This window comes from Ovis aries, chromosome 3, assembly GCF_016772045.2.
Source record: "Ovis aries strain OAR_USU_Benz2616 breed Rambouillet chromosome 3, ARS-UI_Ramb_v3.0, whole genome shotgun sequence".
NCBI lineage: Eukaryota > Metazoa > Chordata > Mammalia > Artiodactyla > Bovidae > Ovis > Ovis aries.
The window spans coordinates 220522879-220531068 of NC_056056.1; the positions used below are offsets into that span (position 1 = coordinate 220522879).

Below are 8190 nucleotides of genomic sequence, written 5' to 3' on the forward strand. Positions count from 1 at the left end.
CCTCAGCCTGGGACAGCCCCTAAGATGACCACTGGAGCTCTGAGGGGACGGGAACCGTGCGTCTTACAGATCTAAACACCAAGCCGGTCTTGCTTCCTTTTCTCATCTCTTTAGTCCACCTCCATCCACAAAGGACTTATGGAGGACTTCCCTGGAGGTCCAGTGTTTAGGACCCTGCACTCTCACTGCTGAGGGCCCAGGTTCAATTCCTGGCCTGGGAACTAAGATCCGGCAAAGCCACACAGCGAGGCAAAAACAGAACAGAGGTGTGAACACTGAGCCCACAGCCAGTGCCCTTTTCCCTACAAGCTGTTCTTCCCTCTCTGTGTTCGTCACCCCTGAAAGGGGACCAATCAGGGAAGGCTGCTGGGAGGAGGGGTTTGGGCAGAGCCTGGAAGGGAGGAGGAGCGGGGAGGGAGGGAGGGAGGCAGGGAGATTCAAGCAGGGCATTCTAGAGCAAAAACACATGGGCAGGAGAGCATGGGGTGTGCCTGGGACTCGATGAGGGGCTCTTAGAATGGACCGGAAGGAAGAGATTCCAGATGAGGCTGGTGAGGCAGATGGGGCTCTAGTGGGTGGGCAAGGCTGGGCAGGGGTCCGGGCAGGAAGTACCCTGTTAGCAGCTGGGCCCAGGCTGTGTGGGAACAGATGAAAGTTGGGCCTCCCTCCCCCCACCGGCGTACCCCTCTGGGATCCAAGGGCCCAAGCCTCCAGGAAGGGAAGCAGGGTGGTGTCTGGGCAGCTGGGCCTGGCATCCTCGGCCTCCCCATGGCTCCAGCCTCCCTTGTAGGGATGGGGGCACTGGGGGGGGGGGGACACTGGGCGCAGCAGGGCTGAAGAGCGTCCCCTGCCCACTGTGAGCTTATCTCTGCCCCTGTGAGACGGGAAGAGCCATGCTGCCTCCGGACTGGCAAGCGTTTTGCAAAAGATGGGCGTATATGAAAGATGGTGACTGGGCTGGGGCCTCCGCCACCGCCGCCCCTCCCGGTGGTTGGGGAGCTGGGCTTAGGAGGCCTTCGGGGTGCGGGAGGAAGAAGGGCCAGGACAGAGTTCTGCAGACTCACCGGCCACCAAGGCCAAGGGCGGCCTGCTGGTGAGGAGAAGGGTGGCTGTGGCCGGACCACCTTTGTGGGCTGGGGCAACGAGGCAGGGGGCAGGGCGGGCAGTGCCCACTGAGGGGCAGCACAGACCACTGAGAAAGGCACCCCTCCCCGAAAGCGGGTGACTGAAAACCCCTGTCCTTGTGGCTGCCCGGTGCCCGGTCCCGGGCAGCCAGGTGCCCAGCCAGCTCCCAATGAACAGGCTGCCGGGTGGGGTGGCTGGGAACACGCGCACGTTTCCCACTTCCCGAGAGGTGCGCTCTCCTCCTGGCCCCGGGTCATCACCCAGGTCCTCTCCCCGCCTGTCTCCCTGCAGGTGGCGGCCCTCGCTCAGCCCACACCCATCTCTCTCTTTTTATTTTTGGCTGGGCCACATGGCTTGTGGGATCTTCATTCCCCTGCCAGAATTTGAATCTGCGCCCCCTGCAGTGGAGGCCCATTGTCTTAACCCCTTGACGACAGGAAAATCCCCACCCCATCTCTTTTGGAGATGCTCCCCCAGCCTTGAATTTTCCATCCCCTAGAACAAGCTCCCCCACCTCTCCACTCCCTCTCATCCTCTCCCAGGGCTGGAAACCCGAGCATGGAGCATCGCTGGGCCTCCCCTCCCACCCCCACCCCGCGCCGGCTCCCTGGATTCCCTCAGCATCTCACCTCTTCCCTCCTCCCCAGTGACACGCTTCATTGTCTCTCATCCCATCACCTGCAGCAGCTGCCTCCCACAGTCTCCAGCGTGGCTCGCAAACCTCCCCCGGACCCCTCGCCGACCTGTTCACTCAGGTGTCAGCCCAACCCTTCCAAGACAGAGCACCCCCATGTGCCTCCGGATCCTGCTGCGATGGCCGAACCCCAGCCCCACCCCACCCCTCTCCTGGCAGGCAGGTCTTGCTGCTGTCTCCATAAAGAGCCTTACGGAGAAGGCGCTGGCTGGAGCTTGGGGCCGCACGTCTGAGCTGGGTCCTGGCTCACACCTCCCAGGCTGGGCCACCGCAGGCAGGTCACTGCCCCTCTCTGAGCCTGTTCGGGGTTGATGACGCCTAACTGCCTCACTGCTGGCTGACAACGGGCCTTCAGAATGATCAGAAGGAAAACGCACGTACACGCAGAGAGAACAACTCACACCATAGAGGGAAAGACTTCAAAAGATGCACCACATCCGAAAAGGGGGCCCAAGAAAGACCTGAACTCGTCCAGAGGCAAACACCAGCAGCATCAGTGAGTCTCTGGCTTGAGAGAGGAGCAGGGGTACGCGAAGCCGCAAAGACGCACCCAAGGGGAAGAGGGGCCGGCAGCATACCTCACTGTGCATCGGGCTCCCCCGCCTGGATCTTGTTCTTTTCCCTTTTTTCCTTTTTTACGCTGGGTCGGTTGCTGCCCACAGGCTTTCTCCAGTTGCAGTGAGCGGAGGCTTCTCTCGTTGCCGAGCACTTTGGATCGAGGGCTCAGTAGTCATAACATTCGGGCTCTAGAGCACGCAGGCTTCAGTAGCTGTGGTTCAAGCTTAGTTGCTCTGGCATATGGAGTCTTCCCGGACCAGGGATAGAAGCCATTTCCTCTTGACTACTGGACCACCAGGGAAATCCGAGTGATTTTTTTTTTTTTAATTTTAAGGAGAATTATACAGAGTATAGAGAAGGAAATGGCAACCCACTGCAGTACTCTTGCCTGGAAAATCCCATGGATGGAGGAGCCTGGCAGGCTACAGTCCATGGGGTCGCGAAGAGTCAGACACGACTGAGCGACTTCACTTTCACTTTACACAGAAAATAAACACATGAGAGTATAAGGGTAAACTATCTCTGGGGAAAGCCACAAGGAACTACAATGTTGATGCCCCTGGGGAGCAGAGACGGAGGGATTTATCAGGGGAGACACAGGTTCCTGCTGTCCCCTTTTATCCTGTGTATGCATTAATCCTCTTTAAAGAATTAGAACATAGGAGAATGGCCCCCTTTCCCTAGAAGTATGGGTTACCTGAGATTCGCACAGATCTGCGGAGAGAATGGAGAGACTGATAAGCACACCCCAAAGCGCTTTAGGGACTGTTGGGCCAGTCCAGCCTGGCTGGCTTTGCGATGATTCACGCTGCCTGGATTCCAGCTCTGCCCCGAGTGCTTCTTGGCTGGTGACCTTGGGAAACTTAGCTGATCCGTATCTCCTCTCTCACTGTTGTTGTTCGCTTGATCACTTGTCTCAGGCTGTGACCCCATGGACTACAGCACGCCGGGCTTCCCTGTCCTTCACCATCTCCGCGAGTTTGCTCAGACTCATGTCCATGGAGTCGGTGATGCCACCCAACCATCTCCTCCTCTGTCGCCCCCTTCTCCTCCTACCCTGAGTCTTTTCCAGCAGCAGGGGCTTTTCCAATGAGTCGCCTAAACCCCCGCCAATGCTGTAGGACCACGGTGGGGGCTGAAGGAGTCAGAGCGGGGGCCGGGTGTCATGCCTCACATGTGGTCAGCACGTAATCCACCGTTGCCGTCGTGTTATTATTTTAATCATGTGACACGAGCCGCATGCTGTCAGGGACCGTGAGCCCTTGAGGAAGGGGCCACGCCGCCACCGGTGCCTGGAGGAAGTGGGGCTCAGAGAAGGTGGACAGGATGCCTGATCGGCCGCCTGGATGGATCATGTTCACAGGAAGAGGAGGGAGGTTAGGATTCCCGGGGCAGTGAAGCTGCCCTGCAGGTGCTGGGCACAGCAGGTACCAGTCTGGATGCCAGCTGAGCCTCAACCCCTCCTCCCCACCTAGGCAGAGCTAGGTGGTCCCCACTTTGCTGATCCCACGTCGGGCACCACATCCAGAGCCGAACCCCTCCTTCCTGGTGCTGAGCCCAGCCTGACGGGGAGCCCGCCCACCTCCTCCAGGGAGTAGTTCCAGCAACTGCAGGGGCTCACTGCCGCTGTCCCAGGCCAGGTGTCAGCCCACGGAAATGCGGCTGGCTCACCACCAATTCTGGAGGAGTCCCCTTAGGAGTGTGGGAAGAGGGCAACCTGGCATCAAGACACAGCCCTTGCTTGCCCTGCCCGACCCCGGCCCTCCCACCCCTAATGGACAGAGGGCCCGGCATGCACATTTGGCCCATATAGACAGACAGATGGGGGCCCCCTAATAGAAGCCACATGGAAGGTGAGAAAAGGGGGGCCCCAAAAAATCCTCTGCAGCAAGTCCTCTGAGCGGACCTGGCACCCAGGCCTGAGTGGCAGCAGGCAGCCCTGGAAAGGATGGGGCTGGGGGATTAAAGGAATGTATCTCTTAATGCCTTAAAGGAATGTATCCTTTGCAGAAGACAGCTTGGCCGTGGGGGCCAGGGGGCACAGGGAGCCTGCTCACGTTCTCGTCAGCTGACATGGTCCCATGGGGGTGTGAGAGCAGTGGGCACGCTGCAGAGGTGCCCCCGAGGGAGCCACCGGCCAGACAGATGCTGCAGGAAGCCTTGGAAAAGACGCGGCCACCGCTGACCTGTGAGCTGGCCCCGAGCGGCGGGAGGCTCCCAGCCCCTCTCCTGTCCTTACCATGTGCCTTCCACTTGCCCTCCCAGCTCTCAAAAGCTGCTTTTAATTTTTCTGTGCTTTCACTGAGATATAGTTACTTTTCAATGCCACATAAACGATAGGCGTGCAGTGGGGCGATTCACAAGTTTTCGAGGTTAGCGAGTGAGCTCAGGCATGATACTCCACTTACAGTTACTGTGAAATATTGGCTCTGCTCGCTGTGCCCTACAATGCACCCTTCTGGCTCACTCTTATGCGCAGCAGCTTGTGCCTCTTAGCCCCCACCCCATCCTGCCCCTCCCCCTCCCCTTCTCCCCGTTGGTAACCGCCAGTTTGCTCTCTATATCTGTGTCTGCTTATTCGTTGCAACATTCTTTAGCTTGTTGTAGTTTTTAGACTCCACATATAAGTGATATCATCCAGTATGCGTCTTTCCCTGGGTGACTTATTTCACTTTGCATAATGCCCTCCAAGTCCATCCATGTGACTACAAATGGCAAAATTCCGTTCCTTTTCATGGCTGAGAAATATACGCCCCACGTCTTCTTTACCCGTTCATCTGTTGATGGACACTTCAGTTGCTTCCGAATCTAGGCACTTATAAATAATGCTGCTATGAACATTGGGGTGTATGTATCTTTTCCTATTAGAGTTTTTGGGTTGAGGGGATACATATCAAAGAATGGAATTATTGGGTCATATGGTAGTTTCTTTTGGCGTGTGAAACCTCCATCCTGTTTATCATAGTGGCTGCACCAATATACCCTCTCACCAACAGTGTTCAAGGGTTCCCTTTTCTTCACATCCTCGCCATTTGTTATTTGCGTGCTGTTGTTGCTGTTGTTTTTTTGATGATGATCTTTCTGCCATGTGTAAAGTGGTATCTCAGTGTGGTTTTGCTTAGCATTTCTCTGATGATTAACACCCTTGAGCATCTTTCCACGCGCCTGTTGGCCCTCTATATATCTTCTTTGGAAAAATGTCTGTTCAGGTCTCTTGCCCGTTTGAGAATTTGTTTTGATATTGAATTGGATGAGCTGTTTATATATGTTGGATATTAGACTTATCAGTTATATTATTTGCAAATATTTTCTCCCATTCAGTAGGTTGTCTTTTTGTTTTGTTGATGGCTGGGACTGGTGCAGTAGGCAGCAGGGACGATGATGATGGTGGGGCTGGAATTAAGATGGCCATGGCAGAAGACACTCCTGAGGGAGAAGCCGCAGGGCCCATGGCTGGAGAGACTGGAGGTGAAAGAGGGGGAGCAGTCCGGAACACCCAGGTTTCTGCTCTGGGTGCCCAGGGGAACAGCAGTACATGGACTGAGCTAGGGATCTGGGGGACAGAGCGGGTTTGGGGGCAGGTGGTGAATTCAGCTCCAGGATCTGAGGTCTGGAAAACATCTAGGTTAGGTCCCCCAACTCCAGCTGAGGCAGGTGAGACCCCGAGAGTGACATGCCCCAGCCCCCACACAGCAAGGCGCTGGCTGTGGCAGGGATGTCGTGCCTCACTTCCTCACTATTGTTTAAACTGTCTCAGGACCAGATGAGAGCCTGGCTTCTCTAAGTGGAGCCCGGCTCCCCTAAACTGCCCCCAGATGCAGCTCTATCAGGGCACGCGGCTGGTTCACAGACGCATCTAGGTGACAGCATGTGAGGTCTGTGGCACCAGCCTCTCCCCTTCGGTCTCCCGTCTAAGTACTAACCAGGCCTGACCCTGCTTAGCTTCCAAGATCAGACACGATCAAGCGCCCTCAGGCTGGTGTGGCTGTAGACTCCCCTTGGGTCTGTATTTGAAAATAGCCAGAAGAAGAGTTCCATCCAGACACGTCTTGTGCATGAACAAATATCCTATTGTTTAACCCAGTGACGCCCTCTGTAGGCTCTCTGGGGTTGGACTCTGAATTTCTTGGTCTTTTTTTGTCCTTCTGTCTGGCTTGGGAACTGAGCTGCTTTGGGAAGCCTGCATTAGCAGCATCCTTGATTTAGAGACAGTGGGCTGAGTGTTCACACTGTCTGTCCTGAACTAACTTAGCTGGCCTGGTGCCAAATAACCCAAGGCTGTCTCTAGAATGGGCCCCAGCTGGGTCAGTCAGAGGCCCCAGCTGATTGAATCCAATGACATCAAACAAAGCCCAGGACCACCCACAACCACACACACACACACACACACACACGCACACACAGGCATAGCTGTGCTGGGCCCCGGAGAAGCTCTGTCCAAAAACCCCTAAGGACTCTGAGATCTAGGGACCTAGCCCATGCTCAAGTCCCCTTAACATTATCCCAGTGGTCATCCAGCCTTGCTTGAACACCGCTGCTGATGGGGATCTTCCTGGTTGGTAAAGGAAGCTTCTTTCCCAGGAGGAAGATCTACAGGCACCCACCTCCCCAGAACAGAGCCACTCCCTCCACCTGGGGACAAGCTAGCACAGTCAGGTACCTGGTGTCTCAGTCCCTGTCTGGGTGGGTCTCCTGAACCTGTTCCAGGTGGTCAGTGCCCCTCCAAGATGCAGGACCCAGCACAGAAATTCCTACTCCTGGGACAGCCACAAGGCTGACTTTCACCTTCTTCATTACAGACACTCTGCTTCTTTTAATGTGGCTCAGGGTCTCATTAGCCTTTTGGCAGACCTTATCATATTGATATTCCACAGGCAGTTTCCAGCCATTTAAATGCCAGATCCTTGTCAGAAAGGCTGCTCTCTACCATGCCTCTTTCATCTTCTACTTGGGCAGCTTTTCCCCCCTTAAAGTCTAGAACTCCTTCCCTAGTGGCTCAGATGGTAAAGAAACTGCCTGCAATGCAGGAGAGCCAGATTCAACCCCTGGGTCAGAAAGATCCCCTGAAGAAGGGAATGGCTACCTACTCCAGTATTCTTACCTGGAGAGAGGACCCTGGTGGGCTACAGTCCATAGCGTTGCAAAGAGTTGGACACGACCGAGTGACTAACACACACAAAGTCAAGGACATTACGGTCCAACAAAAATGTAATACAAGCTTGCTATGTTACTTCTAATTTTCTGGCCACATTGAAAAAGTAAAAAGAAAGAGGAAAGATTATTTTAATAATGTATTTTATTTACCACAATATATCTAAAATATGATCACTTCAACTTGCAATCAATATAAACAAATATTAAGAGATTTTATTCTTTCTTTCCCTAAGCTTTCGAAACCTTTTTCTATTAAAAAAAAAAAACAACTCAATTAGGATATTAAATTTTCAGCAAAATACAATCCTACCAAAGCAATAAAGTGGTGCTTAATGAGGAAATAGTTTCCACTGCTTTGCACTAGCTGTATTTTAAGTGCTCAGAAGCACAAGTGGCTGGTGGCAATCACATAACAGAACGCAGGTCTAGAATTCAAAGTAGCAATTGACGTCTCCCAGCACGCACTGCCTCCCACACCCCTGGTGTCTCTGAGAGGCGTGAGCAGGTGGCTGCCCCCAGGGAGCCCACCATCCACGGAGGAAAACACACGCAGGAGTGATGGGCTGGAGGAGGGTCGAGGTGGGCTGGGCGGGTGGGCAGCTAGGGCAGCCAGTGTGGGTTCAGAAGGGTGGGTGTCATAGGCCAGCCGTCCTGGGGCT

General features: G+C 54.7%; 1 long non-coding RNA gene across 1 annotated transcript; it reads left to right on the forward strand.

Annotated features, from left to right (window-relative positions):
• Positions 1 to 448: 448 nt before the first annotated feature.
• On the forward strand, positions 449 to 7835 carry LOC132659644 (uncharacterized). The gene is made up of 2 exons (XR_009600306.1): positions 449 to 551; positions 1810 to 7835. It is a non-coding gene; the product is annotated as an uncharacterized LOC132659644 (long non-coding RNA).
• Positions 7836 to 8190: the final 355 nt, after the last annotated feature.